Genomic DNA, 17,161 nt, shown 5'->3' on the forward strand with positions numbered 1-17,161 from the left:
ATACAATAAGTAATTAACCTATAATGTACCTCACCTGGACTAAGTCGATTTTTGTCCCAAGATCCCAGCGCGTCACTTTATGCTGGACCCTTGTGGAATAAATATCTTTATTGTATATCGACTCCATTTATCAATTACAGGTAGGACATTATTTTATATACATTTTTATATGCATTTTTATTACAACTATTTGTCTTTTTAAAGGGTAAAACGTTCAACTTTTTCTGTCATTGAATTTTACCTTATCTTGAAATTACATTTATATACATGTATATTACATGCTTTGATAAGAAAATATTGTTAGCCAAAATATTAACTTGAATGTTTATTTTCTCAATCATTTTATGTTCATAATCATTTTCCCATCTGTTCTAATATTTTGTTATTTGATTTATTTTTGATTCTCTTACTTATCAATAATTACTACTCCCCGCTTCTCACTTTGATAATTGCTAAAGCGTCTTCCGGAATTACCACGTGATTGGTTCTAAATTTAGTCATTGTTTAATACTTCCGCCCAAGAGGAAATGCGGGTTTTACAAATCTATTTCGTTAAGAGAATGCGTATTTCATTATATAATTACAATCGATCGTTCCTAAATTATAATGTAAGTGTTTAACATGTTTATTTTTATCTACGCTTTCTTTTATTTGAACTTAAGATCTATATTTAACTTTAATCACTTTACGTCTTTATTTCGGCTCGTCAACATAGCCGAGTACATGTGTACTCGCGCTAAGTATAGGTTCGTAGCTTACTACTACATGTTAACAAATATAGTTGACTTTTCAATAATTATGGTCCTCATCATAGCCAAGCGATCTCTCCATTTTAGTTAAGTTTCCCCTTATTTTAATTTTTATTTATAATCATATGATATAGCTATGTACTTATAAAACACAGATTTTATGTGGTCAATATTCACTTAGCATGTGTATATGTTACAATTGTGTAAGAGTATGCAAAGACTCATTTTTATTGTGGTCCTTTTCATGTTGCATCTCTATACATATTTTGTTAAGACTCGTTGTTTAGTACTCTGTTTTATTTGTCATCACTTTTATCATTTGTTTATAATTGACTTTATGCTGGACCCTTGTGGAATAAATATCTTTATTGTATATCGACTCCATTTATCAATTACAGTACAGAAAACCAACTTTAACAACAACAATCCTAAGCACGAAACATTTTTCGTGACAAATGCATGCATGATCTGCGCATAATTACTGCTTGATACAATATTTCTTTTTTCCAACATGCTTTAAGTCTATGATAATACGAAAATATATACTTGACTGTATATCGGAAAATATGCTTGACTTCATATCGGAAAATTCAGGCACGTTAAATCGGGGGGGGGGGGGGAGAAGGGGGCATGATGCCCCCCTCCCCACTTTTTCCAATCTAATTAGAATTAGATCCTTCACGCTCTCGTATTTGATATGTCGCTGTGAGGGCTGTACAATAGCAGCAAATATCTGTTTTAACCTGGTGTTTCTAAATGCATCTATATACTAAATTATAATTTTGTTCCTTGATTTCGTTTGTTGAAAGTTATTAGTTTGTTTTCAAAATTAGAACATACATACCAATCATCTCATTTTCATTTTTCATGTTGATGACACTGGTTATCTTTGGATGTAAGGAATTCAATGACAAATATAGTATGGATTGTGTAAACTCATCAGTAATGTCAGGGTACTAAGAATTAAATGATACAAGTCTGGAACAACTGTAAATAATACAAAACAGGAACAATTGTATAATATCGTTTTTAAAAAGTTACCTCACACTGTTGTTTGATACTTTTATTCTCCAACTCACGGAATGGAGCTATTTTGACAGGCGATACATAAGCTACTGTGGCAAGAGATTTTGCGGGGCGACTGACGTGTTCAGGGCTTCGGAGCAATCTTATGGTGATGATTTTCCGTCTGGGGGATGGCAGGGATAAGATCTGGGTCCTGTATACGCGATCAACGCTGTCCTTAATTTTTGTTTCGCATCTTTGTTTTTTTTCGTCTGTTTTTAAGATAGTTTCGATCGTTCTGTAACACTTACGACACACACCTGCATTGGAACAATTGTCGACGTCGATTGATGTTTCAGTTACCTTTTTGTTACAACTCACTCTGTCCTTATTCAATCTTAATTTGTTGTTGTAAAATTTGTTAATGTTCTCCTTTCCGTCGGATGTTTTTTTCAATTAGAACAAATGAAAACCCACAAACAATGCACATATCGCCAAGAAAAAAATGTTTTCTTGGCGTAATGGACTCCGCCATATTTGTTTGGGTTTAGTTGCCTGGTTCTCACTCTAACAGGGAACCAGGCAATACTTTCGTTTGTGACACCTCGGATATTTACGTAGGCCGTGGGTAACTCTAATATGTTCCGAACTTTCAGCCGTGATCACGGAATCGGCAATATCATTGGCTAATAGAAAGTTCAATCTGAGATGACGCCGTATGGGATGTTGTTAGATCCTCACAGCGACATATCAAATACGAGAGCGTGAAGGATCTAATTTTAATTAGATTGCACTTTTTCTCGCAGTAGCTAATTTTTAAAAATTTACATAATTTTTATATAAAATTGAATTATCATTGAGTCCCCCCCCCCCCACTATTTTGGGATTATGTAAAAAAAAATCGTATGAAATTAAAATCATAAAATTAGGAGTGAAATTGAAGTTTTAGATAAACTAAGCACCCCCCCCCCCCTCCCGGATTAGATTGTGAAGACTTTAGAAAATTCAAAATTCCTTTTTTTTTTGCTTGTCAAGAATTGTTGGATGAGTTTGCCCCCCCCCCCCCCACTTTCAAAAACGATGCTACGTGCCTGGCAATTACTCATTTTCTTTATTCCCCTTTTTAATAAACAGAACAAAACAACAAACAAAACTGATCCAGATAAATATAACTACATGTGCCTTTTCGATATTTGTCATCGTTTTAGACCCGTATAACAATTTATTAAGTAGGTGCTTGCACGACAAAGAACCCCTTGCTGATCTACGTTTTCATTAACGCATATAAAGAAAATATATATTTTGATTTATTCTTGAATTTCTTTTGATGTAAAAAAAAAAAAGAGAAGAAATTAGTTCTCAGTCTCTCTTTATGCCTGTTTGTTAGCGGTTAATCTAAGTACATTTTGTATATCATTTTGTAATTTAATAAAAAAATCCGAACATTGAAAATTGAGCCCGATTTCTTTCTTTTTTTAAGGTAAACATTTATTGATTAAAAGAGTGATTCTTTGAGACAAAACAAATTGACATAATCAATAAGAGTTTGACAATCTCTAACTCCAGATCTGTAGCTCTTAGTCTGAAAAAGAATCGGATGGATGACCTAGGACCCAGATCGTCCATCCGAATTTCTTCAATATTGCCATTTCTTTCGTACGCGGACGCAATACTCACCGAGACTAAATGGTTCGTATCTTAAGTTTTAACTGCTTTGAAAGGTAATACTGTGGTTTCATTAATTTTCGTGGGTATCAATTTCCGTGGATTTCCTGAAAACCACAGTTTCAAAGATACGTACGTAATTTCGTGGCAAATGATCTTATCAATACAAAATGTTAGTTGATATTGAACTTGAATGAACATTTAATTTCGTGGATCAACTTAACAACGAAATCCACGAAAATTGGTGTTCAACGAATATTGATGAAACCACAGTATTGGCATTCCGATAATTTTGAAAATATTACAAACTTACCAAAAATATGCCTCGGACATCCCTTGGCAAACTCAAATAACCGTCAGACCCTCAACCCCCATCCCGGAAAAATTTTCTAATCCGCGCATGCTCCCCCTCCTCGAAAAAGAATATTATTCTTCAAACCCCCCTGTAAATTTTTTTAGGGATCTCCGCATATATACTAAAAGATTCATTGGCGCTTGCGTTCGATAAAAATGCGTGTAAAATGTTTGCTAGTGGTCTTTTTACCTTCATACCGGGCATAACCACAGTCCCACTCTGTGAATAAAATGCGGCGAATCAAACTATAGACAACGTGTTAAGATCTATATTTGCTAATAAACATGTAGTATAAAACTTTGTTTCTTTTACACAGTGTTTATACATCTAATATTGTACCATGGTCAGCTATTAATTTTTTGTATTACGTCACAAGTATGACGCAGCTATGACGTAAGACCTAATCGTTGCTTGCAACAAGCTCGTCTCTGGTTCCAGTTAATATATTTATAAAAGAAATGACAATTTTTAAGAAATTCTTTAAAGCTAAATAATTATTATGAAAAAAATGTAAATGAATCTCTTTTCGAGGCTAAATAAGGTACATCTTATGAAATTTTTAATTAAACACCTTTTATGATTGATAACCAATAATTGTCAAAGATGAATATGCCAATAACAAATACTGAGTATACAAAATTCGGTATTTGCATAATTACACGTTCCTTTTATTTTCCCCACTTAAAAAAAATAATTGAGCGATCAACTACATTCATAAAAATAAATGAATACGAAATAATATTCATAAATTCCCTAAGATGATTATGAATTAATATTCATTAATTCCCTAAGATGATTATGAATTAATATTCATTGATTCTCTAAGATGATTATGAATTAAAATTTATTTAATTCCCTAAGATGATTATGAATTAATATTCATTAATTCCCTAAGATGATTATGAATTAGAATTCATTAATTCCTTCAATCATATTTCCCGTGTGAGAGGAAATTGGGGGAGGTAACTTGCGTTAAAAACAAGAACAGTTTTCACCTAAGACTGGTTTCACAATACTGCGACGGTTCGGTAAAGGTACAAAGCTGTACTGCCAGGATGCGCGGTTCTACTCGAATTATCTGTGCTAAATTGCAATAAATTTCACACCACGAGGACTCGCGGTAAATACGTAAACCGCGTTAACCGTAGTGTGCATTCATCATAATGATTGTTGCATCTTTTGAGGATCATATTAAAGATCCATATTTAGAAGAAAAAAAAATAACAGTAATGAAATCATTAGGTAATAATGCATATATGAGTGTGAGATTAGGTCGAATTTCCTCATCTTAAAATGTTTAATAAAAAAATTAAATTTTTTTATGCATTTTCTAAAACAATAATCAATAAGGCCAGACAAGCAGTTGGATAATGATTTTTTTTTAATAAAATGTGATATTATGAATTATAGCTGTTATTACAATGTTTTAAGTCAATAAATAGTACAGTCCAAATTTCCTGTGATACAAAATATGTTACATTAATTGATTTTAAAAATGAAACATTTCTCCTGAGTATGTTTTTATGCAATACAAAGCCAAAAAATGAAACTCTTCTGTGATTTTTTTTATATACGTATGTTCAAACATCTCAAAAATGTACAATGATAAATATCTTCCTGGTTACAATGAACAACTTGCTGATATGGTTTACAGATATCAGTGTAAAAGACGCTAAAAATTCGAAATATTATCAACCATGCAAACTAAGAATTTCGTTCTTAAAATGTATTGATAATTAATATATATATACTTGTACATTAAAAAAATAGTACACCCAATGCACTTGTCGGAAATCATAGCTTTCACAGTTTCATGCAAAATATTTGTTTAAAAATGAATATATTTTCAAAGACTTTGCAACACGTAGACCTTTTTTCGCATTTTCAGTATAGAGATGGTATTTGTTGCAGCCTCTGTTATGAATAAGTTGTAAAAGATGGATTCTTTTCATATTTCTTATATTATCATAATATTGATATTTTGAATCATAATAATTGAGACTGTGTATAACACTTTAACACAAAAATATTTCGGGGCAATCTACCTTGATTTTCTATCAATGTCATTTAAAAGTCACTCTTTAAAATACCTCATTTACATTGGTGAGTTTTTAAAATCTATGCATGTGAATAAACAGCTCAGACTAAACAAATTTTATGTCCACAAAGGTAAGATTCGTTATTTTTTTTCAAACATAAATTCTTATGTAATGAAATGATGAAAAGAAAACGAGAAAAAATGTGTTGTAAAATATCTTTAATCCGTGTCTCCTCCATAAATTCATCAAATTTTTATGTGTTTTATAAACAGACAAAATTTCATTTTTGATTTTTACAATGGACCATATATTATCAAATATTTAGCTTACTTTCTAAAGATATATCAAAGGTTCATGATTATTCTACACAGTAAAACTGATCTTAGGTAATCATGCAAATTATAATTTAATTACTCTAAATTTCAAAAACTATGAATATAAGAAAGTTTGTAACAAAAAAAAAACAAAAATAACAATTTGAGGTTGTGATGACATGTATTCATGAAATATTAATAGGAATAAACATGTATTTTATGCTTATGAGGTTTCCATATAATTATTCCGAATTCCCTTTGTCATATCACATTATGAATATTCAAAGTTTAATGTATAATATTTGCAGCTTTGAAAACATCATGTGCATTGCAAATTCAATAAAAAAGAAATTTTTAAAAATTAATTTTGAGAGCAGTATTTCAATTTTGATTTAAAAAAAATGGAAAAGTCCCCTTATACATGTATATACAAACATTGCATTTCACTTAAAATATTCATTTTTAAGGTTTTTTTTTAAAAATTGAAAAATAAATGGCAGTGAAATAATATAACATTATGATTAAGCAAAAACACATTTGACTAAAACTTTGAGAAAAAAAAATCAATTATGGAATCAACAACAGCACTGAGATTGACTGCATTGATTTCAACATTTCTACAAAAAAATTTACCAGATAAAAATGGCATTTCAGTAATGTTTTTCTCTGTGTAAGATGTGCTAATTCTGCCTTATGGCATGACACATTCTGAAAAAAACCTCCTTTCATTGACAGCTGCTATTTGAGTGGTGTGAGAATATCTTTCTGAAAATAAAGAACCTTGAATTGTACATGATATACACAATTAGATTCGAAAAAAAGATATTGATTTGTTCCAATATTTTTTTTATTAAATAAAAAATGCCCTGTTGACTCAAGGTGAAAAAGACAAATGTGACGGAATGGACACTGTCATTATTTTAGTACAAAGAAACATTGCTTGAGTAGAATGAACCTTCTCTAGTTTTTTACTGAAGCTGTCAATTCATTCATGAAATTATACAAAGACTCGACTCCAATTTAAACTTGCAACATGGTGGACTAAGTGAAGAATTTAATACACATTCGTAGTAATGTACTAACTATTCAACAAGGGACCTTCCTGCCTTGAGAAATACTAATAATCTCCTTCTTTTTGATTTTGAATATAGGGAATTATCTGCTGCTTTATTTGTGACGTGTTCCTCTGGTGAAAGTCCTAATTTTTGCTCAACTAAAACAATTAAGAATATTTTTCATATTCAATAGCACACGATTATGCTGCAATACAAGATAGCCAATATATTCAATTTGGATATTAGACAATATGTGCTTATAAGTGATTGACATAAAGCAACAGAGCCAAAAATAATGGCATTACAATTTGATTTAAATTTAAGTTCTTTTTCCCATATTTTATTTTGTGTATGTTTAAAAATATTCATTATTGCATATACTTTTTATATAAAAATAAAAATGGAATAAAATGATATGATATTAATTTTCAGAATGTGAAATTCTAAATTCAATACATCTATTTAGTTATCCTGTAAAGTATTTTCTGTATCTGTATGGGCCACCATAGATTTTACAATTGATATCAAACATTTAAATATTTGGGTAGACTGTAAAAGTTTCTCTGATCATTTTTGGAGGCGATTTATTCTTAACTTTTAAAAAATTACATAAGTACATGCTATATAATGCAACATATTAAAGAACAGGAGCGTACAAGGCGTTGTATATCCCCCACTCGGAGCACCGAAGACGATTTTTTTTAACTTAAGGTATATCACTCCTCATGTTTTGATTTTATTGCGCAGATGTTCATTATATTTTAAATGAATATGATTTTATTAATTCAAACCTCACAAAAAGATCATCATTTCATAATTACACAACATTCGTAAAGAAAATCCATTTGAATTCAAGAAACGAACAAGTTTTGGGGGGAACTATTTTCTCGTGCGGAAGGTTTTTTAGTCGAAAATGACAGAAACAAGCAATGTTATGAATTTTCAATATACTTTTCTTTTTATTAGACTTTTTTCATTATTCTCATTTTAACATTTGATAGGTTTGTGACATGTTCTATAGGTTCTCTATGACTTGTACTAAATTAAATTTTGAGAGAATGATAGACGTTTAGCATTAAATCATGCAAATATATAGAAAATGTCTGAATTTTTTAAAACCCAATTTTGCAATAATTTTACCTTTGAAGCCATGTATCTTAAATTTGAAATCCCAGACCCCCATGTTTTATTATGTCAAAATGATACTGAATACACATGTAGGCAAACTGGATTAATCTTCTAAAATTCTTGATATTCAAAATGTTTTTATTTCAAATCAAATTGTAACTATTTTAAAAATTGTCTATTTTAAGTGCAAAAAGCTCATACAAACATTTATGCAGGTTCATGGAATTTTTTTTCGTAATCCCTCTATTCAGTGTGTCCATTGTACATAATTAAAAGCAACATTTAAAAAAAAGAGTTTGCTTAATCGAAAATTCTGAAACAAATCCTAATCATGCCGAAATCGCATTTTAGGTGCAAAAAGGTCAAATTCATTTGACCATAACTCAGAGGGATGAACACTGACCTCCCATTATCTTTGTATTATTTAAGTGTGTTTTGTCTACAGATTTCAATAGAATACTTCTCAAGAAATTCTTGATACAAGAACATTGAGGAGTGGGATACCTTAAGTTAGAATATTAATTTTTTGTTTGTATGCCTATTTTTCAGTATAAATTTCTCGATGAAAGTCAATATATGTGCTTAAATTTCATGGACGAGTTTGGCTGATTGATGTCCTTTTTTTACACCCTTGTTACGGTAATCTGTGTTAATTTTGTTATTAAAACATCTGAATTTTTTGCAAGTGTAATTGTATCATACAAAATTGTATTATATGATGCATTATTTCATCAAAAGATATCATGCATTACAATGTCGTATCATACGAAACAATATCAAACTGTAACATATTACACAACACAATATCAAATCATGATACAATATCATATAATATAATACAATGTTATATAATATGATATAAAAGAATAATTTTGTGATATACATCATACATTATATACAGTAGTGTATCATATTATACATTTCTATATCATATTTTATAACAGTTTATTTCGAGATTTATAGCGGTTTGTTTTTGTCATTTTTTCGTTGATACTATATAAATAGTGCCTGTTTGTTGCACTTAGCAACGGGTAACATTAAAAAATGTTACATGCGCGAAAATTATGCGCGAAGCGGAGGTTGACAATGGTTTTCGAGGGGTGTCAATTTCAACTGTTATCCTCCCAAACAGGCACTATTTATTTTGTTATACTGAATGTCTTAATTTTTAAGAAAATTTTACTGCTTTTATATAGGAATAACGTGAATTCTACAGCGAACCGTACGCGCATAATTTTCGCGCATGTAACATTTTTTAATGTTACCCGTTGCTAAGTGCGTTGCTAACGCTGAGGGTAATAGAAAATATTATTAACTGCGTCTTAACCAATCAGATTTCAGTATTTAACATGAAAGTATAACAAAATATCATATTATATGATACAATAACTTAACATATGATACAATTCTATATGATATACAATAATATCGTATCTTATGATTAAATACATTATCAGATCATACGTTACAATTTCGTTTCATTTGAAACATCATAGGTTGTTTTTTTTTTCAAGTCAATTCAATTAAGAAAGATCAGGTTTGTGCACGTCATTAATAGCTCAAAAAATATTTGTTATTTTTTCAAAGTAAACTACTATTATTTTCATTGTTTCTACTTGACCTTATATGGATTGTAACTTGTCGGTAATTTCCATATAGAAATTACTGAATTTACTAGGTATAAAGCATATGAGGCCACAACAAACAATGTTACGATTATGTCTTACGACTGCCATTGTTTTAATGATAAAAAAGTAAATAAAACAATGAAAAACAAGCTTTCATAATAAGATTACAAATTTCAATTTGAGTACGAAACCTGCCTTCATAATGCTCTTAGAGTGACGTCATAATGCTCAGATGGAGTCATTTTTTGTACCGACTGTGTATGAAAAATACATGGATCCACGTGACTGTTGTACGCTGATAATTTTCTTACAATTTAGCAGGAGTTAACATATTAATATTTTCTCCACAATATATGCCAATTCCATTGCCACTTTCTTGCTTTTTTTAATGAAATTGTGAATGTTTTGGCAAAATTAGAATTTTTAAGGTTAAAAAACTGAACATACTGACTTAAGGATGACGTTTAGTCAGAATGAAAAAAAGATCCACTGATGTTAATGAAAAACCATCTATTGTGTGTTATAGACCTTTGCTTGTATTTTTTTTTTCACTTTCAGAAAAGTAGGTCAATGACCTACTTTTTGAGTTAATGGCCATTGAATATTTATTGAAAAATCAAGATAAATCCCGTAAAATTTTACACTACGATTGAGATTTTCTTAATTATAAAAATATTACAAATAATTAAACACTTTGAAAAATAAGATATAGTTTATGAATGGTAGTGGCACTAAATAAGTACACAACATCAAGATTTCAGCTTCAATTCTAAAAAATAATTCAGTTCGAATTTCCTCTATGAATTTTCAAATCCCTACCCATTTTTGATTCAATTTTACAAAAAATTGAATGATGATAATACAAAAACATTGATGATATTGAACTACTTATATTGACCTTATTCTGTTGGCATAAAATTTATATGAGGTCAATGATCAAAATTTTGAGATACGATGTCTTTTATCGTTTTTAAGTAATTTTCAATATTTCTATTATTTGTGCCATAAGATTATTGTAATGACTAAGTTAGGTAAAACCAACGGAAAATATGCAAAATTATGTAGACTTAACTATAAAATCCTAACTTTTAATATTAGACTTCTGCCAAAAAACTTTTAGCAGAAAACAAAATCTGCAAAATTTAGTCCGAATTTCCTCTGTTTGGCTAAAAGTCAATTTTTGTTTGAGCATAATTCTATAATAAAGTAAAACTATTGAATTTTTTGTCAATAATAATTCATTTCATAAACACTTTTTGTGTTTAGAACAAATTTCACTCATTACATAATAATTATTTGAACTTTTTAACAATCGGAATTTGAGAACTCAAACCCTGAGTAAATTACACCCTTAAGTGGTGTATTTTATAAAATATCAATAAAAATCGCAATATACTTAGAATTAGTTAAAATATGTGCTTTCATATATGATGAGCCCAAAAAACTCATACTTCAAAATTACTGTTTCAAAGTCTTAAATTCCTTAAAAAATATCTCAATATTTTTTTTAAACACTGCGGGTGCAATATTTTATAATAATTCAACAATTATATAACAATTTCACGACCTCTATCTTAGCATTTATTTTGAATACTGTGAAAAGCAGTACACCTACCCCCCCCCCTTTTTTTTATAGAATTTTCAGATGGTTTCTGTGCATGCAAATAAAATATATTCAGATTCATACAGTAAAGTATTCAAAATATGTTGTTAAATTTTTTATAGGTTTTAAGACTTTATTTGGTTCACTTAAAAAAGAAGTTGAAACATTCTGACAATGACTACTCGTGAGCCGTAAATTAAGAGAAAAAGATATATAAAATCGTAATTGACGTCATAGATAAAATACATCAAAGCAACATAAAATGAAATCAATTAAGAGTAAGCACATCAAAGCAGCAAAGCAATGGTAGTCAAGTAATTAGTGTCCTGTATTTCCTTAAAGGACTATGCGCGGTTTATGCATTTTTGCCCCCAAAATCAAAGTTTTAGAAAGAGCTTTAAAAATAAGGTAAAAGATGTTTTGTAGCAAAATATGGGTGTTTTCCGATGGGTTTTCGACTGGGAAACATCGAGCGCAGGCTTGCTCAAGTACCATTTTTTAGTATGATATGTATAACTATCTGAAGAAAAACATATGTCAAAATCGCACTTGAGCAGGCCTGCGCTCTATACTTCCGAATGCAAAATATAGAGCAAAAATAACAATATCTTCATTTTTTTGCAAATTTGCGGGAATTAGGTCACTTAGGTAACGTCATAGATAAACAGCGAGTGAGCAATGATGACTTAAATCAAGATAAAAGTTATAGTCATCCTTTATACAATGATTTGTGAAGATTTGATTTTTATACAATACTATTTAAAAATTGGTTGAAATCGGGGGCAGATATTTGACCATACCGCACATACAATGTAGTCCTTTGTTAGAAATCATCATTTTGGATAATATTATAAAAAAAATTTTAAATTAAGGATCAATTTCTTTTCTCAAGATATAATAAAGAACTCGGTTTCGATTCAACACATGGTAATTCTACTTACACCCTTAGGAGTCTTTCCAAGCAGGGAATACATCAACATTTTAAATCGGTTATGGATATCTTTAATATCCCAAATAAACAAAATGAATTTGATTTACCTTATTTGTACTAGATTCCAAAGCTTCACAAAAGTCCTTACAAACAGAGATATATAGCAGGTTCCAGTAAATGTTCTACCAAATCTCTCTCTTTACTCCTTACTAAGATTTTTACAGTAGTGAATGAGAAACTTCAAGAGTACTGTACAACAATATACTCCAGAATTGGTGTGAATCAGATGTTGATACTCAAAAAATCTAAAAATTTATAAGAAACTTTGAGGATACAAAATCTTATTAAAATCAATAGCATCAAAACGTACGATTTTTCAACGCTTTATACAACCATTCCCTACAACAAATTAAAATATAGGCTTTTTGATATCATCGACAGTTGTTTCTTCAATAAAAATGGAAGTTGTAAAAATGCCTTCCTTGTCATTGGGAATCTAAAAAAAAATATTTTGTTAAAACACATTCTGATTGCACACACACGTTGACATTAAAAAGATGCTTAAGTTTTTGATAGACAACATCTATGTAGTTTTTGGAAATTAAGTCATCCAACAATCTGTTGGAATCCCAAGGGTACCAATTGTGCCCCATTGTTAGCAGACCTATTTTTGTCTTCTTATGAAACATAATTTATTCAAAAACTTGAAAGTGAAAAAAAAAAATCAGTTGCTGAGGCCTTCAACTCAACATTTATTAACGACGTATTATCAATTAACAATTGTTATTTTCATACTTACGTTGACACTAAATATCCCAGTAAACTTGAATTAAAAGTTACCACTGAACTGTCTGTGTCATCTGTTTCATAATTCGATATTTTACTGCAAATGGACATTGATGGTAACCTAACAACAAAACTCTATGATATCCGCGATGACTTTTTCTATAGTCAACTTTCCTTATGTAGCAATATACCTTCGTCACCTGCATATGGTGTTTTTGTCTCTCAGTTAATTCGATACACAAGGGAATGCCTTTTGCATGGTCAGTATCTAAGGCGATGTAAACTACTGACAAACAAGTTGATAAAACAGAGCTATCAACAGTCGCGTTTGAAGTCATCTTTTCGTTAGTTCTATTGTCGAAACAACGACCTTGTCAGCAAATACAATCTTCCACTGGGGCGCGTGCTGACTGACGTTTTTATACTAATTGTTAGACCATAATTAATCACCTAATTGTCTACATACTTTTACGTTTTTTTCCCCGATTACGACAAAAAGCAAACGGCGGGTGTTACCGGTCAGCAGAGGATGCTCACTCATCCATGGCACATAATCGTACAAATATCTTTTTAGAGGTCCGTGTTGCTCTGCTTTGATTTTGTATTCCGTTTCATGGATTTTGGAGATGGTTGACAGTTTGTTAATGTCATTTTTTTTATAAAGTGCACAATGAATAGAAACAATGCATCCGCTTACTTCTAATACACTCATGATTTGTTTTCTTTGACTGGCTACGGCACAGATAGTTTTCATAACGAATGCCGATTGCATTAATCAGTACCAAGGAAATGCCTTTCTTGTTGTAAATGACGATACCTGCATGGACTAATGTAGGCCAACATTGTTTTAATTAAACGTTGAATATAATAGATTCATGTAAATGAGGTTGTTGTAGATACGACGGGCTGGTTCTAATCCGATGCTAATGAAAGTTTAGGGGTTTTTGATTTAACACACGCCTAGCTGAAATTGTTTGTGTACGCAAACCTCTACGAACATGTTTAGAAATAAATGCTGTTTTGATATGAATGCCAATCTTTAACTCTTAATATTTATATACTTTAATCTCTTATACTGAAAACGTTATTTCAAACATCTAATGTTAACAATTGGAGTCCGATATGAGCAAAAAAAAGCCAAAAAGCTAATTACCTGCATTGTTTCATTCTCGAAATGTATATGAATTGATTTTAAATTGTATTTAGCATACACATCTTTTCACATCAACTTTGAAACATAAAAGAAAAAGAACACAGGATAAATCTCTGCCATTCAGTCAACTGAATGGTAGCTGAATGGTCCGGAAAGGTGACCAAATGGCATAGTTATGCCATTCAGTCACCTTTCAGTTACCATTCAGTCATATTTTATTTGACTGAATGGCAGAGATTCATCCTGTGGAAATAGATATTATTCTATAAAAAACTTTAGAAATGTCCTTGCATTTTCAGAAACTTTTATTCGACTTATTGGAGGAGAGACTCAATATGAAGGTCGCTTAGAAGTGTCCAAACTTGGAAAATGGGGAACAGTGTGTGATGATTCAGTGACTGATAAATTGGCTGCTGTCGTGTGTCGATCATTAGGGTTCCCTTGGTAATGTTGTCGGATAGAAATCTGTTATCGAAGTAGCTTTATTATCAAGATTTATCATAAAAAGTTTGATTTTAGCCTTTCTTTTAAATCATTTTCCAATATATCAATCTGATCAACTGAGCAAAATTTTAACATTTTAAGTCTTAATCGTTAATACGAAGAATTTCTTTTTTCTACAAGCGGAAATTAACTTCTAGAAAATAAACACTGAGAATATTATTAAGAGTATCGAACATTTAGGAATACATCAGAAGTGTACGCAGAAGCTGTTTATGGCGAAGGATCAGGTCCTATATGGCTGGACGAGGTTCACTGTACGGGATCCGAGATCAGTATAGATCATTGTCAGCACCAAGCGTGGGGATCTCATGACTGTTCTCACAGAGAGGATGTGTCTATCAACTGCAACCCTAATGGTGAGATAAATCATGTTATATTTTTCGTCTTTAAATAACTGTAAATTTTACCAACCTAAGTCACCGAAAATTTAAAATATTATAGTTATGGACATTTTATAAATAATGCATGTTGGTATATACATGATGAACTATAATGGATAAATGAAAATAACTTTGTCGTTTTTGATACATATTCTTTTCATCAATTTTAATTCAGTTCTAGTGGTGAGATAAATTGTGTTATTATTTCTTGTCTGTTTACGTCACTGAAGCTCTGAAATTTCATATTAATGGACATTTCGAATAATATATGTTATTTTGTTTTCAAATATATTGATATTAATCAATGAAATGCGGTTTGTTGTTTTGTTATTGGATTTAAGAAGATGATTTAGATATCAACAAGCTGTTAATTTATGTTACCTGATATATATGAGGTAACTCACAATACATAAGCAAATTAAGTACCTTTTCTAATGCTGAATCCGCCATCCATACTTGAATGCAATGTGTAATTTAACTGCTCATGACAATTGGAATCAATATCTCAACTAGGCGGTTTTTTAACAACCAAATCTTTGTCAAAACTGTTTGCTATCGTTGGATGATATCAAATTCAAATATTTTTATTATAAAGAAAACAAAACTTTCTATGATGCAAATTTTTTAATTCCTCCGCATTATCTCATTACTGTTTTCTATAAAGACATTAAAAGAGAGATCTTGTAAACAAATGTTCATATGGTCTACTGGAATACAGAGAATATTGTTGCTAAAATACCTTTTTCACAATTGGCTTTTGTTCTGTGATTTTATCTATCATAGTTAAAGATGATATTTAAGTTAACATGCCCTGAAAGTTTCTTAGTCAAAAATATTCTCATATGTTTACTTTGAAACATTAACTTTAGCAAATTTTTCATGACTCATATCATAAGAAAACATCTAAACTGCATATTATTTTTTCAAATACATATAGCTCGAAATAGGGATACATCACAATTAAATTAATGGTTTATAGCTCAGTACTCTTCAACTCATCTCTTCGTTGGTTCTATGGTCGAAACAACGACCTTGGCAGCAAATACAATCTTCCACTGGGTCGCATGCTGTCTGACGTTTTTCATACTAATTGTTAGACCATAATTAATCACCTAATTGTCTACAGACTTTTACATTTTTTCCCCGATTACAACAAAAGGCAAACGGCGGGTGTTACCGGTCAACAGAGGATGCTCACCCCTCCATGGCACCTAATCGTACATATATCTTTTTAGAGGTCCGTGTTGCTCTGCTTTGATTTTGTATTTCGTTTCATGGATTTTGGAGATGGTTGACAGTTTGTTAATGTCATTTTTTTTTATTAAGTACACAATGAATAAAAACAATATTTCCGCTTACTACTAATAAACTCATGATTTGTTTTCTTTGACTGGCTACGGCACAGATAGTTTTCATAACGAATGCCGATTGCATTAATCAGTACCAAGGAAATGCCTTTCTTGTTGTAAATGACGATATCTGCATGGACTAATGTAGGCCAACATTGTTTTAATTAAACGTTGGATATAATAGATTCATGTAAATGAGGTTGTTGTAGATACGAAGGGCTGGTTCAAATTCGATGCTAAAGAAAGTTTAGTGGTTTGATTTAACACACGCCTAGCTGAAATTGTTTGTGTACGCAAACCTCTACGAACATGTTTAGAAATAAATGCTGTTTTGATATGAATGCCAATCTTTAACTCTTAATATTTATATACTTTAATCTCTTTTACTGAAAACGTTATTTCAAACATCTAATGTTAACAATTGGAGTCCGATATGAGCAAAAAAAGCCAAAAAGCTAATTACCTGCATTATGTTTCATTCTCGAAATGTATATGAATTGCTTTAAATTGTATTTAG

The 17,161-nt window shown here is 30.6% G+C and overlaps 2 protein-coding genes and 1 long non-coding RNA gene across 5 annotated transcripts in view; 2 read left to right on the forward strand and 1 right to left on the reverse strand.

The window, feature by feature from the left end:
• The window catches only part of LOC136271318 (uncharacterized), a 48,899-nt gene extending 33,634 nt beyond the window's left edge, over positions 1-15,265 (forward strand). Inside the window, exons 2-3 of the long non-coding RNA XR_010709235.1 lie at positions 14,711-14,855; positions 15,096-15,265. This is a non-coding gene — a long non-coding RNA (uncharacterized lncRNA). The remainder of the gene's footprint in view (positions 1-14,710; positions 14,856-15,095) is intronic.
• Positions 1-17,161, reverse strand: part of LOC105325111 (beta-1,4-N-acetylgalactosaminyltransferase bre-4) — a 174,175-nt gene that overhangs the window by 95,434 nt on the left and 61,580 nt on the right. The window lies entirely within an intron of this gene.
• The window catches only part of LOC105329774 (uncharacterized), a 189,481-nt gene that overhangs the window by 82,045 nt on the left and 90,275 nt on the right, over positions 1-17,161 (forward strand). The gene's annotated exons all lie outside the window — the stretch shown is intronic.

Source organism: Magallana gigas, chromosome 9 (genome assembly GCF_963853765.1).
Source record: "Magallana gigas chromosome 9, xbMagGiga1.1, whole genome shotgun sequence".
Classification (NCBI taxonomy): Eukaryota; Metazoa; Mollusca; class Bivalvia; order Ostreida; family Ostreidae; genus Magallana; species Magallana gigas.